This window comes from Anas platyrhynchos, chromosome 33 (genome assembly GCF_047663525.1).
Source record: "Anas platyrhynchos isolate ZD024472 breed Pekin duck chromosome 33, IASCAAS_PekinDuck_T2T, whole genome shotgun sequence".
NCBI lineage: Eukaryota > Metazoa > Chordata > Aves > Anseriformes > Anatidae > Anas > Anas platyrhynchos.
In genome coordinates, this window is record NC_092618.1 from 143,111 (window position 1) to 158,023 (window position 14,913).

General features: G+C 48.8%; 1 long non-coding RNA gene across 1 annotated transcript; it reads left to right on the forward strand.

The window, feature by feature from the left end:
- The first annotated feature begins 5,868 nt into the window (after positions 1–5,868).
- LOC140000313 (uncharacterized) lies at positions 5,869–14,647 on the forward strand. The gene is made up of 2 exons (XR_011805481.1): positions 5,869–6,173; positions 13,527–14,647. It is a non-coding gene; the product is annotated as an uncharacterized lncRNA (long non-coding RNA).
- The last annotated feature ends 266 nt before the right edge of the window (positions 14,648–14,913 follow it).

Sequence of the window (14,913 nt, forward strand, 5' to 3'; positions counted from 1 at the left end):
GAGGCAGCAGTGTGCTCAGGTGGCCAAGAAGGCCAACGGCATCCTGGCTTGTATCAGAAACAGTGTGGCCAGCAGCACTAGGGAAGTGATTGTCCCCCTGTACTCGGCTCTGGTGAGTCCGCACCTCAAGTACTCTGTTCAATTTGGGCCCGTCGCTACAAGAAGGATATGGAGGTGCTGGAGAGAGTCCAGAGAAGGGCAACAAAGCTGGTGAGGGGCCTGGAGAACAAGTCCTACGAGGAGCAGCTGAAGGAGCTGGGCTTGTTCAGCCTGGAGAAAAGGAGGCTCAGGGGCGACCTTATTGCTCTCTACAGATACCTTAAAGGAGGCTGTAGCGAGGTGGGGGTTGGTCTGTTCTCCCACGTGCCTGGTGACAGGACGAGGGGGAATGGGCTTAAGTTGTACCAGGGGAGTTTGAGGTTGGATCTTAGGAAGAACTTCTTTACCGAAAGGGTTGTTAGACATTGGAACAGGCTGCCCAGGGAAGTGGTGGAGTCACCATCCCTGGAAGTCTTTAAAAGACGTTTAGATGTAGAGCTGAGGGATATGGTTTATTGGGGACTGTTAGCGTTAGGTCAGAGGTTGGACTCGATGATCTTGAGGTCTCTTCCAATGTAGAAATTCTGTGATTCTGTGATTCTGTGAGTAACTCTGTCCAAGCCAGAACCAGTACAGGGACTCATGATGGACAAGAAGGCTCCCTCTGAGTTCTGGAAGGAGCCAGGAAGGTGCTAATAAGCACCAGGACAATTGAGGAAGCCCAAAGCCCCTTCTGAAGGGTCACTCCTGCCCTAGCACCTCCCAGGACTGACATGGAACTGGCTCACAGGCATCAGAGGGTCTGGGAGTCCAGCAGCAGTGCCACGGGCTTGAAGGGTCACAACCAGCTCATATCTACCTGATCAGATTCTGGCCCAAAAAGGGTGTGTTTTGAAGGTATGGTATTATGAGGTATGTATTGCCTCAGAAATTCCTCATCTGTTCCTAAGTCAATGTCTCTAAAGTGGATTGTGTGTTGAGCTCTTTCTGAAGTAGGTGACAGGTCACCCCTTGACTCCTGGCTGGGATCAGTGCCTTTAGGCTCACATCTGCCGGGGTCCATGATAGGGCAGCAGAAGGCACCTGTTTTGCACACAGTTTGTGAAATCCACTCCTCCTAAGTATTGGGTAGGACCCATAGGGGAAGAGGTCTTGGACAGGGGTTGTAATGACAGAGGTGTCAGCTTTTGCCTAAAGTCATCCTTCAGGACTGCTTTCAGTTTTCTACACAGAGGGGGATGCTGCCTCCAAGATGCCCGGGGGAAACCGGAGCATACATGAGGACTTGGGAAAAATTACTCTGGAAACATAGGAGCCATTCTTGAACCAAAACTTGTAGGCAGGACACATAAGTTTGTAGTGGTGCAGACCTGCTGGGCACGCTGTGCAGAGTGCTCCATGCTGGCTTAGGAGCTGCTTCTTTCTCAAGAACAGAGTAGCCAACAGAGGTGAGACAGATACCCTGAGATTATGAATGTCATGAGAATCCTGCTCCCAAACGGATTACTGATACAGGGAGTTCAGGAGAAGGCTGGCCATGAGAAAGATGAGATTTGGGGTAGGGAAGAGGAGCTTGGCCAGCAAAAATTAATGATTTTGAAAAGGTAAGAGGGTTCAGGTAAAGTAGATCCTGCTGTAAAACAGTCTTAAAACAGTCATGTGAAGCCCTTCCCCTATTTTAATGTGTAATCTTTATCCCTAAACCTAAATGCTACTCCAGTCCCTGACAGGGCTCCACAACTGTAATCCTGACCTCAAACTATCCCTTGAAACAAAACTCAGCCGATAGCCCCTTTCCCTTACCTTTACGCTCTTGCTCACCCTGATCCCTGCCCTTAACACTAGCATTAAAATGCTCTGTTAAAACCTACAGTGCTTGGCAGAAATACCCTAAACAAAACCCTACAGCAAAGAGCTTTTACATAACCTAACCACAGACCTGACACCCCAAGCAGAACAACAAATCCTACCATTAAACATTTGCTCAATCTCTACCCCAGAAAGGTGAGACCCAACCGCATACATGAATAATTAACATCCTAAGATCCTGTTCCTGTGCTTTAACCTCCTCACTTCCAACCCATGTCCTAACCCTCAACTTATGCTTTGGCCGTTTGGGGCAGGGCAGAAATTTGAGATTGCTGTGCAGTCACATGGCATTCAAAGATGAATGTGAGGGGCCATGGATCTGATCAGATTGTGGACCACAAAGAAGAGACGGGTAGGAATGCTCTGAGGAGCTCAGCTCTGCCTTAGGCTCTCCTGCACCAGCAGAAGGAATGTGACTATGGAAATGACTGTGATGTCACTTCTGTTTCTGCAGTTGATAGGGCAGCAGCAGGAACGTGTCACCGAAAGGGACTCTAAGGTCACTTCTGTCCGAAGTAGTTGACAGGTCACCCTTGACTTCTAACTGGGATCTGTACTTTTTGGCTGACATCTGCCAGCAGCCCTGGTAGGCCAGCAGAAGGCACCTGGCTGGCATGCTGACTGTGGGATCCTCTCTGCCTCCATACCCAGGAGGACCCAGACAGAAAGAAGGCCCACATATGGATTGTCCTGACCCCTCTGCTTGAGTCCATGACTGGACTGCAGCAGGCACAAGGCTTGTGTGTGTCTAGCCAAGAAGCTGCAAGGCCAGCGGCAGGCCCATGGCTTGGACGATGCTGGTGAGGCGACTTCTGTCTGGTTGGCTGACAGGCCTCAAGAAGGCTGATGGGTTGCGATGCCTGCTTTAGGAGTGGTTTCCACCCTGATGGAGCTTTCTTTCATAGTAGGAAAGAGCAGGAGAGAAAAAAAAACTGCTACAAAGTGCACCTTGGAAGGTTGTCTCTGGCCACAAGGAGTGAGAATTGTCCCTCAGAGTATACTGCTGTGTTGCCAGAGCTCACCCAATTTGTAGTAAGTGATAAGACCCTGGTTTTGAGTTTCAAGGAACAGCTGGTGAGGGTTGATGAGACATTGGTGAAATGATGGAAATGCTGGGATAAGAGCAAGGTGGTGTACTGAGATGGGTGTCTGCAAACTTCGATGAAATAGGGGGTTGTGGTTTAAACCAGCCGGCAGCTAAACACCACACAGCTGTTTGCTCACCCTCCTCCCTCCTTCTCTGGGATGGGGGAGAGAAACGAGAAAACTGAAGCCTGTGAGTAAAGACAGTTTATTAAGACAGGAAAATAATAATAATAATAATAACAACAACAACAATAATGATGATAATAGTACTACTACTAATCCTGTGTACGAAACTAGTGATGCACAATGCAGTTGCGCACCACTCACAGATGCCCAGCCTAACCCCGAGCAGCCAGCCCCACCACCCCGGCTAGCCACCCCTTATATATTATTCAGCATGACATCAGGTGGGACGGAATACCACTTTGGCCAGCTTGGATCAGCTGTCCTGGGTTTGTCCCCTCCCAGCTCCTGCTGCACTCCCAGCCTGCCTGCTAGCAGGACAGAGTGAGAAGCTGGAAAGTCCTTGGCTCAGTGTAAGCACTGCTCTGCAACAACCAAAGCATCAGTGTGTTATCAACATTCTTCTCCTAGATCCAGAACATAGCACCCTACCAGCTACTAGGAGGAAAACCAACTCTATCCTAGCTAAAACCAGGACAGAGAGTGAGCAAGGTGGACAAATGTTTGATATCCTCTGTCTGCAAGGCAGTTATGTCCGGAGTCCATCCAGTAAACTTTTGTATCTTTGAAATACCCGCTCCTGAAGTAGTCTAGGCCAAGTATTCACAGAGCATCTGGGCCAGTCTCAGTGGGGTGATTTTGCCACTCTTCTTCCACACAGTTAGACTCACTTCAGCCTCTAATGCAGTTAACTCTTGGGACCCCCCTGTCATTCAAGAAATGCAAATGGGTTCTGGCCCTTTGTAGCTTGATGGCATTACAGTACACTGTCCACTAGAACCTGATTCTTCTGTGGGTGTGATGTGCCAGGCTCAAAGTCCAATACACCCAATTGCCCCCATCTTCCTTCTGGCTTGAGGTCAGGCCTTTCTAGATCATGGTATTCATTATTCTATTTCACACAGAATTTCTAGGTTGGAAGAGACCTCAAGATCATCGAGTCCAACCTCTAAGTCCAACCTCTAGTTTGGAGGACTGCTGACTAGAAACTGGAGCAGCAATTTTCTCGGAAGAACCGCTTTTTGCCAATGTTTTTCCTTGTGCCTCATGCATCTATGCCTCTAGGGTGGAGGTAGGGTAGATTTTTGCATCCCGTTTTCTCATGGCCTCTTCATGGTCACACAGTCAAAACCATAGGGTGACATGTAGTATGCACCCACTATATCAACTTTATTGAGCAGAGGGATGCTTACACCTAATAGCTGAGCTATTGGTTCGTGCAGGTGGGGAGGAAGATGTATTCTCTTGTAGTTCTTGGACCTCTTGGGAAAGTTTCTCTCTAGACAGGATGCAGGCCCATAGGGAAGAACAGAGACTTTCTTTGTAATGCCAGAGTTGTCTAGCCAATTCATCCACCATGGGTTTCTCTTGGTCTTTCCAGCTCATTACTACCAACAAGTTAGCACAAGATGATGGTGCGCTCTGTAAAAACTTCTGCCACATGGGTCATGTGCACATGACTTCATCTGCATCTTTGGATAGCTGCTCATTGTCTAGGTTTCTACTAATCACCTTCAGCATGGCTAATTCCCTCAGGTACCGGATACCCCTCTGCATGGTGGTCCACTTGCCTGGTTGACAAGATTTTTCTTGAAGGGAGACCTTTCCTTAATGTTAACAGGAGTAAGTTCTTTTTTCCCCTTTTCCAATTGTTTTGTCAGCCAGTCTTTCCCTAGACGGGGATCCCAGCAGCTTTGCTTCCCTGCCCTTTAATTCCAGGCTATTGACCCCTTTCTTGGAGCACTGGTGCAGCCAAGTGACAATGTGCTCACCGAGATGATAGATGAAATCTGTCCCCATATCTTGTAGCTTATCCTAGGATAGGAATTGGTGGTTTCTGATGCTTATATGACCTCTGCTTCTTTGTCCTCCTGCTTCCATGATGGCACAACTTTGAGGAAATCTTCCTCATCTTCTTCTTCCCCCTTTCTTGTCTGGGTAGGAGTTTCTTTCCTTTCTTAAGAAAAACTGATTTTCACACCCATTGTTTACTCTTGCATGAAGAGGCAACCGATACTGGCACAAGTTGGTTCTCTGGCCCAGCCATGGAGCTCATCGCAGGGGCAGGAGTGGCTGCAGGGGCAGGAGTGTCTGCAGGGCCCAACACAGGAGTTGTTCTGTCTGCAGGGATTTTGGGATTAGTTGGAATGGCTGCAGGGTCTATTGCAGGTTTTGGAGTAGTGACAGGGCCTGCCACAGGGGTTGGTTTAACTTTGGGCCCACTTCAGGAGCTGGAGTGCCTGCAGGGCCTTTTGCAGTGTTTGGAGTGGCTTTGGACAGGCTATGGATCTGTTACAGGGGCTGACGTGTTGTGGTGTAATTGCCTGAAGTAACTAGGAAAATAAAACTAACATTCACATTTTTAAGGAAAAGGTACAGCATTGAAGAGGCATTCAGGGTAGGGCATAACTGCATTATTCCCTAGGCTCCCAACCTTAGATGCTATCGCGCTGGGGAAACTTGGTGTGCTAGCCCTAAGGAACAGCACGGAGCGTAGAGTGGAGTGGAGACACCACAGCTGGGCTCTGTAATCAGGTGGGGCCTCGATTGTTCTTGTGCACAAAGCTGCACTTTTTGCCACCCTAAGCCAAAGACCTGTCATGTTTTGACAAATACTGTACCCTAGTGTACTTTTTGCTCATTATAATATCATTATAATACCAAAACACACCTCCATCCCAAAAGCTACCTGCCTCCAAGGTGCGACCACCCTTCACTGAGCATGCGCTTTGAATTTCTCGGAGCCTATTACTTTAAACAGAGATGGGAAAACTTTACACCAATCATAACTAAGATATGCTTGACTAGAGCCACTCAAGCTCCACCTAAAAGATAGAAAATAATATAAATTGGCCCAAGAGAGAGGGGATGGCAGGGAAGATACCACCGTCAGGGGAGATACCATCCCGAGGACATACAACATCCTTAGGACCTCCTGACTCCTGGGATCAGTCGACGGGCTGGGCCTCTCTTCCCCCCAATTGGGACGCCTTTGGGTGAGATCTGAATACTTGCTTATAAATCTCTATAGAGTCTTTGATCTTTTTAACGAGTTTTATTTCTAGGCTGCGCACCTGTAACACCTGTAACACCTGTAACATCTATAACATCTGTAACACCTCTAACACCTATAATACCTGTATATTTCATGCATACTAGCTTGCTTTTGCAGATAGTCACTATCATCGGCAATCCAAAAGAACCTGATTATCTGTTGCTGTAATAAACCGTACTTGATTGCATTGTGATAGCTCTCATTAAGTGCAACTAGGGTGAGGGTGGTTATCCGTGATAGTTCAGTGTTCTGAATCTAACCAGACCCCCAGACGGTTAATGCGTTTTTGGTGAATGTCTGACTGGACCCCCAGACAGTTAATGTGTTTTTGGTGAACGTCCGACTGGTTCAGTACTCTGAATCCGATCGGGCCCGTAACGGTTAATCAGCTAAACCCCTTAACGCGACAGTAAAATTGGTGTAGTCAGCAGGATTGCTATGGATAAACTACTGCAAAAATACAAATGTGCCCCTTCCCAGGCAGGGAAGGACTGTCGTGGTTCCGCTCGAGTGGGCAGCCGAGCTCCACCACAGCCGCTCTCTCACTCCCCCTCCTCAAAGAGGAATGGGGAGAAAATATGTGAAAAGGGCTCAAGGATTGAGATAAGGACGAGAAAATCACGCAATAATTATTGTAACGGGCAAACCAGACTCAGCATAAGAAGACAGATAGTAAGATTTATTGCTCATTACTAACAAGCTAGAGAAGTGAGAAACAAAGGAAAGAAACCAAAAGCACCTTCCCCCCTATCCACCCTCTTCCACCTCCTCCCCCCGAGCGGCGCAGGGGAACGGGGGAATGGGGGTTATGGTCAGTCTACAGCACTTCTTCTCTGCCACTCTTTCTCGGTCACTCTCGTCCCCTGTGCTGTGGGGTCCCACCTACGGGATACAGTCCTTGATGAACTGATCCGGCGTGGGCTTCCCACAGGCAGCAGCTCTTCCAGAACTGCTCCAGATATGGGTCCGTAGCACGGGGTCCATCCCTCAGGAGCAGACTGCTCCAACCTGGCTCCCCCACGGGCAGCAGCTCCTGCCAGGTCACCTGCTCCTGCGTGGTCTCCTCTCCATGGGCTACAGGTGTGGCCCAGAATCTGCTCCGGCAGGGGTCTTCCACAGGCGGCAGCCTCCATCGGTGCAGGGCCACCTGCTCCACCGTGGTCTCCTCCACACGCTGCAGCGTGGAACCCTGCTCCGCCGTGGTGCTCCATGGGCTGCAGGGGGACATCCTGCTTCACCAAGGTCCTCACCACAGGCCGCAGGGGACTTCTTCTCCGGCGCCTGGAGCACCTCTCCCCCTCCTTCTTCACTGACCTTGGCGCCTGCAAGGCTGTTTTCACACTCCCTTGACTCTCCCGGCTGCTGTGTGGCACAGCGTTTTTTTCCCTGTCTTAAATATGCTCTCACAGAGGCGCAAAACAACATGGCTTATTGGCTCAGATCTGGAAAACAATGGGGCCCTTCCCAAACATGGGGCAGCTTCTAGATCTTTCTCACAGAAACCACCCCTATGGCTCCCTGCTACCAAAACCTTGCCACGTAAACCCACTACAAGGAGTTTTCCCAAAAGTTTTGGAAAGATGAGGAGAAAGTGGTAGAGCGCATTGAGCAGTGTCAGGCTTCACAAAAGACTGGTCAAAGAAAGGGTAAAGGTGTGATTTGTGCTGTGTTAGGAGCCTGTTTGTCTTGTGCTCGGCAAAAAGCTAAGGAAACTCCTGCTCCCAAACTGATCTCTGATGCGGAACATACAGCTTTGAAATGGTGGCAGAGCTCAAGGAGGAGGTGGAGAGGCTGAGGGCCATCAGGGAGTGTGAGCGGGAGATAGACTTCTGGAGCAACTCCCTGCAGGGCCTCAAGGAGAGGTACCGGGGTGAGACACCCCAAACGGGGGTGGACCCCCTGCCCTGTCGCCGTCGGGCAGAGGGAGGGGATCTGGGAGTTGAGGAGGAGTGGAGACAGGTCCCTGCGCGACAGGGCAGGCAATGCCCTCCCCTTCCGGCCCCACCTTCCCAGGTGCCCTTACGAAACAGGTTTGAGGCCCTGGAGATTGAGAGACCACCAACTGAGGAAGAGATAGAAAGTGTTCCCAGGAGGATGCCTAGGGCGAGGAGGTCGACTCCACGCATCAGGACTGCCTCCACCAAGAAAGAAAGAAGGGTGATTGTCATGGGAGACTCTATCCTTAGGGGGACAGAGGGCCCTATTTGTCGGCCTGACCCTACCCGTAGGGAAGTCTGCTGCCTCCCTGGGGCCAGGGTCAGGGACGTTGCCAGGAAGCTCCCCAACCTGGTACGCCCCTCTGATTATTATCCTCTCCTGATAGTCCAGGCGGGCAGTGATGACATTGATGACAGAAGCCTGAAGGCTATCAAAAGAGACTTTAGGGGGCTGGGACGGTTAGTGGACGGAGCAGGAGTGCAGGTAGTGTTTTCGTCCATCCCTACGTTGACAGGGAGGGGTACGGAGAGGACAAGGAAAGCCCACCTGTTAAACACGTGGCTCCGGGGCTGGTGCCTACGCAGAAATCTTGGTTTTTTTGACCATGGGGCAGTTTACTCAGCACCTGGTCTGATGGCTGTAGACGGGTCCCTATCCTTTAGGGGAAAAAGGATCCTGGGCCAGGAGCTGGCAGGGCTCAATGATAGGGCTTTAGACTAGGTAAGAAGGGGGATGGGGCTGAAGCAAGGACTGTTGGGGCTGTGCCAGGAGGAGCAATGGCAAGGCCGGAGGATAAGGTAAAGGCCCAGCTGAAGTGCATCTACACCAATGCACGCAGCATGGGTAACAAATAGGAGGAGCTGGAAGCCATCGTGCAGCAGGCAGGCTACGACTTGGTTGCCATCACGGAAACGTGGTGGGACCAGTCTCATGACTGGAGTGCTGCGATGCCTGGCTATAGGCTCTTCAGAAGGGACAGGCAGCACAGAAGGGGTGGCGGTGTGGCTCTCTATATTAGAGAGTCTTTCGATGTTGTAGAACTCGAGGCTAGGAATGACAAGGTCGAGTCCCTTTGGGTTAGGATCGGCAGGGACAACAAGGCTAGTGTCCTGGTCGGGGTCTGCTATAGACCGTCGAACCAGGATGAGGAGACGGATGAGGAGTTCTACAGGCAGCTGACAGAAGTTGCGAAATCGTCAGCGCTTGTACTCGTGAGGGACTTCAACTTCCCTGACATATCCTGGAAGCACAACACAGCCCAGAGAAAGCAGTCTAGGAGGTTTCTGGAGAGTGTGGAAGATAGCTTCCTGACGCAGCTGATTAGTGAACCTACCAGCGGTGGTGCCCTGCTAGACCTTCTCTTCACAAACAGAGAAGGACTGGTGGAGGATGTGATTGTCGGGAGCAGTCTTGGGCAGAGTGACCACGAAATGGTGGAGTTCACTATTCTTGGCGAGGCCAGGAAGGGAACCAGTAAAACCACTGTACTGGACTTTCGGAGGGCTGACTTTGGGCTGCTCAGGACACTAGTTGGTGGAGTCCCATGGGAGGCGGTTCTGAAGGGCAGAGGGGTCCAGAAAGGCTGGGCGCTCTTTAAGAGGCAAATCCTAATGGCACAGGAGCAGTCTATTCCCATGCGCCCAAAGATGAGCCAGCGGGGAAGAAGACCAGCCTGGCTCAACAGAGAATTGTGGCTTGAGCTTAGGAGAAAAAAGAGGGTTTATAATCTTTGGAAAACTGGGCAGGCCACTAGGGAGGACTATAAGGATGTAGCGAGGCTGTGCAGGGACAAGATTAGGAAGGCCAAAGCTCATCTGGAGCTCAATCTGGCTACTGCTGTTAAAGATAACAAAAAACGCTTTTATAAATACATCAACACAAAAAGGAGGACTAGGGAGAATCTCCATCCTTTCCTGGATGCGGGGGGAAACTTAGTTACAAGAGATGAGGAAAAGGCGGAGGTGCTGAATGCCTTCTTTGCCTCAGTCTTTAGCAGCAATACCGGTTGCTCTCTGGATACCCAGTACCCAGAACTGGTGGAAGGGGACGGGGAGCAGGATGTGGCCCTCACTATCCACGAAGAACTGGTTGGTGACCTGGTACGGCACTTGAATGTGCACAAGTCGATGGGGCCGGATGGGATCCACCCAAGGGTACTGAGAGAACTGGCAGAGGAGCTGGCCAAGCCCCTAACCATCATTTATCAGCAGTCCTGGCTATTGGGGGAGGTCCCAGCTGACTGGCGGCTAGCAAACATGACGCCCATCTACAAGAAGGGCCGGAGGGCAGACAAAGTGACAAAGTGACGCGCTGGGTGGATGAGGGAAAGGCTGTGGATGTGGTCTACCTTGACTTCAGCAAGGCTTTTGACACCGTCTCCCACAGCATTCTCCTCAAGAAACTGGCTGCTCTTGGCTTGGACTGGTGCACGCTTCATTGGGTTAGAAACTGGGTGGATAGCCGGGCCCAAAGAGTTGTGGTAAATGGAGCCAAGTCCAGTTGGAGCCCAGTCACTAGTGGCGTCCCCCAGGGCTCGGTGCTGGGGCCGGTCCTCTTTAATATCTTCATCAATGATCTGGACGAGGGCATTGAGTGCACCCTCAGTAAGTTTGCAGATGACACCAAGTTAGATGCGTGTGTCGATCTGCTCGAGGGTAGGAAGGCTCTGCAGGAGGATCTGGATAGGCTGCACCGATGGGCTGAGGTCAACTGCATGAAGTTCAACAAGGCCAAGTGCCAGGTCCTGCACCTGGGGCGCAATAACCCCAAGCAGAGCTACAGGCTGGGAGATGAATGGTTGGAGAGCTGCCAGGCAGAGAAGGACCTGGGAGTGATGGTGGACAGTCGGCTGAATATGAGGCAGCAGTGTGCTCAGGTGGCCAAGAAGGCCAATGGCATCCTGGCTTGTATCAGAAACAGTGTGACCAGCAGGGCTAGGGAGGTGATCGTCCCCCTGTACTTGGCTCTGGTGAGGCCGCACCTCGAGTACTGTGTTCAGTTTTGGGCCCCTCGCTCCAAGAAGGACATCGAGGTGCTTGAGCGGGTCCAAAGAAGGGCGACGAAGCTGGTGAGGGGCCTGGAGAACAAGTCCTATGAGGAGCGGCTGAAGGAGCTGGGCTTGTTCAGCCTAGAGAAGAGGAGGCTCAGGGGTGACCTTATTGCTCTGTATAAGTACATTAAAGGAGGCTGTAGCGAGGTGGGGGTTGGCCTGTTCTCCCATGTGCCTGGTGACAGGACGAGGGGGAATGGGCTAAAGTTACGCCAGGGGAGTTTTAGGTTAGATGTTAGGAAGAATTTCTTTACTGAAAGGGTTGTTAGGCACTGGAACGGGATGCCCAGGGAGGTGGTGGAGTCACCATCCCTGGAAGTCTTCAAAAGACGTTTAGATGTAGAACTTAGGGGTATGGTTTAGTGGGGACTGTTAGTGTTAGGTTAGAGGTTGGACTCGATGATCTTGAGGTCTCTTCCAACCTAGAGATTCTGTGATTCGGTGTGATTCTGTGAAATCAGAGATTGAGGTGTTGAAGTCATCATTGGCCTTTGAAAGGGAGACGGGAAAAACATTAGGAATCAGAGTGGATAAACTTTTGGATGAAAATGACAAACTTGTGAGTGAAAATGATAAACTTGTGCATGAGGATAATCATCTTAAACAATTGCTGGAGAGGGTTAGTCATCTGTTAAACAAAGTACAGCCTTGCACTCCGGTCAAACAGATTCGTGGAGGGCTGCATAGTGTAGAACCTGAAAGCTGGGACAGTGATTTCTGGTCTGACAGTGATGATGGTGTTGAAGAGATTTCTGATTCTGAACCCCAATCCATTTCCTTGAGACCTTTGGTTAAGACTGAGACTACTATTGATGATAATGATGAAATCCGCACTACTGTGCAAACAATTCCGTTGCCACCAGCAGAGTTGGTTAAAATACAGGAGAAGTTCTCAAGGCGGTCAGGGGAATCAGAAGTTGAGTATGTGTGTCGAGTTTCTCTTAAAGGAGGAGATCGAATGATGTTGTGTAAGGAAGAGGTAGGAGGCTTTTGGAGACCTGGAGTATTTTTAACCACCACACCAGGAGATGACCTGGCTGTAGCAGTACAGAAAGCAGCCTGTATTCAAGCGATATATGAAAGAGATGAATTTAGGAAATTCCCGATGTTAGCTCCTATTGATCCGGTTCGGTTAACCCCTCATCTGTGGACTCCCTGATTGTCTTAAGATGTTTGTAGCAAACACCCAAGATCACATACTAGCTGCTTGTAGGGATGATGATAGTGGTTGTAGGCGAAATCCTAACTCCCCTATTCCCACCTGGAGTGAATTGGTACAAGACATAGATAAGTACGGACACCGAATGGGCTGGATTAATTCATCCAGTATTAAATCCCAAGACCACTCTCGGCGAGTCCGCCAAATCCACACTAAAAATCCCAGATATCCCAAATTCAAAGAGAGGTTGAAACCTAATAGGGAACGAGGTGAGTTGTGTCGGCAAAAAACTCTTATCCCCGGGGAGGGCAATGAGCCACCCTGCTCAGCGGGCATTAGCAATTCAATGGCTCTCTAATGAACACTCTGACCCTATTATCGCTATTCCTGTTGAACCCCCAAAAATATTGGTAAATTTTCTTATTGATACCAGGACCCAAATGTCAGTAATTACACATGAGACAGCACAAACCCTGAGCATAACACCTGGTCAATGCAGGGTTAAATTCACGGGAATCAATGGTGTGGAAAAACAGTGCCCCACTGTAAAAATTTCACTCTGGTTGCCAGAGGAACAAAAATTAACCAGGGTAGAAGTATTAGTTGGTGCTGCATACACTAATATTTTAGGATTTGACAGACTGCATGGTTGTATGTGGAAACTCCCTGATGGAACTGTGTGGAGTTTCGCGACACATCAAAGGGATTCAGGCACCATGAGACTGAGCCTGTTACAAACATCCATACCCCTATCCCCTCTAAAATCATTAATGATCGGGCAGTATCTGTTGTCAGCAGCAGCACTTATGGGGATTGACGGGGTGATAACAGAATTGGAAAAAAGAGGCATTATTAAAAGGACCAATTCACCTTACAATTCACCAGTGTGGCCAGTAAAGAAACCAACCAGGCAATGGCATTTTACAGTGGATTACAGACAGTTAAATGCTAACACTACACCTTTGAATGCCACAGTTCCAAACATGGCAGAGATAGTGAAAGCCCTCTGTGTTTCTAACAGTAGCAATAGTGCTAACTACTCCCAAATATTTCTATGCATGGGAAATCAAAGATTGCTATTTCACCCTCTTTCTAACCCTGCCGGTTGAATACAACCGAGCATATTTTATTTTCTTTTGTGTTCACAGGAACCCTGAGCGAACTGTATAGGGACAGCTGGAAGATGACGAATCAACAGTTTGGATTAATGATGCTATGCTTTACCCTGACCTTGACGCAATTACAGACCTTAAAGGAAACTTAGCTACTGTGGCTGTGCTTGGAGCTGAGGTGTTTCACCATGGCATTTAACCATGTATTGTCACAGTATAGCAGTCACTGGAACATCTCAAAACAGAAAGGACCTAAATCTCTCTACTTTAGTTCTACATGGAAACAAAATATTTTCAAAAGATGAATGGAGTTGGAACAATTCTCTAAGAATGGCTGAACTTCAAGCCATGTCTGGATTCGTGGTCAAAGGATAAGAAGCCTCTGCCCCTGCAGATTATTGAAAACGAACCGACTCAGCTTCCCATTGGTCTAACTCCTTCCATCTTCAACACAGGTCCTTACATAATTAAAAATGTGGGACAACAACAAATTCTCTTTAACCCTAGTTGGTCCCTAAAAAGGGTAGAGCTAGCGCTGCACATTAGTATCTCTGAAATTAACTCACAATGTACCACCTTTCTGAGAACTGCCTACACCGGCTGGTTAGCATGGTTACATGGACGTTCTCCAAAACAATCTCAGCGCGTGCCATGGGATGCAACTGGGTTATTAGGGACAGGATTAGGTATCTTAAATAGCATTGATGCTGAGGTCTTAATGAGTAGAATAACTGCTACTACAGATGACCTAAGGAAACTGGAAAAACCAATAAAATAATCCTTATTGGCCTTAGGAGCAAATCAATGGCTTCTATCAGATGTTTTGCCCCATTGGAAACAAATTGAGGAAAATGATCATCAATTAATTGTAAATGCCCTTGGAAAAGCCCAAGGCAATACCTCCCTTGCCTTGAGTTGCATCCAAGCGCAGTTATGGATACAAGCTGTAGCAGCAGCTATTATTAGAGAGGGAGAAGGAGGAACTTTGCCCACTGAAATTTGAAAATTGATTTAGGATAATGCTTCAGAATTTGAAAAAGAATTTCAAGCTTGGTGGCAATTAGTCAACTTTACCCATTATGCAGAAAATGATAAAATTGTTGCCTTTATACTTACTATAAGTAATGCCACTGTATACAATGTATATCCAATCATTGCATTAGGACTCAATCATAATGGAACTATACTTTATCCTAAAGAGCGTAAAGTATGGGCCCATCAAAAGGGAGGAAAGTGGCAAACAATTGATGTAAATGCATGTATTGTGCATGAACAAAAAGGTTTCATCTGTGAAAGTAACACGCTGGAATCTCAAGACATTTCTCTTGACACTGAGCAAAATATTTGCCACTTTGAGATACATCCTAATGAAACCCTTGAAACTGTACTTGTATATATTGGGAAAGGTTGCGTTTGCATGAGA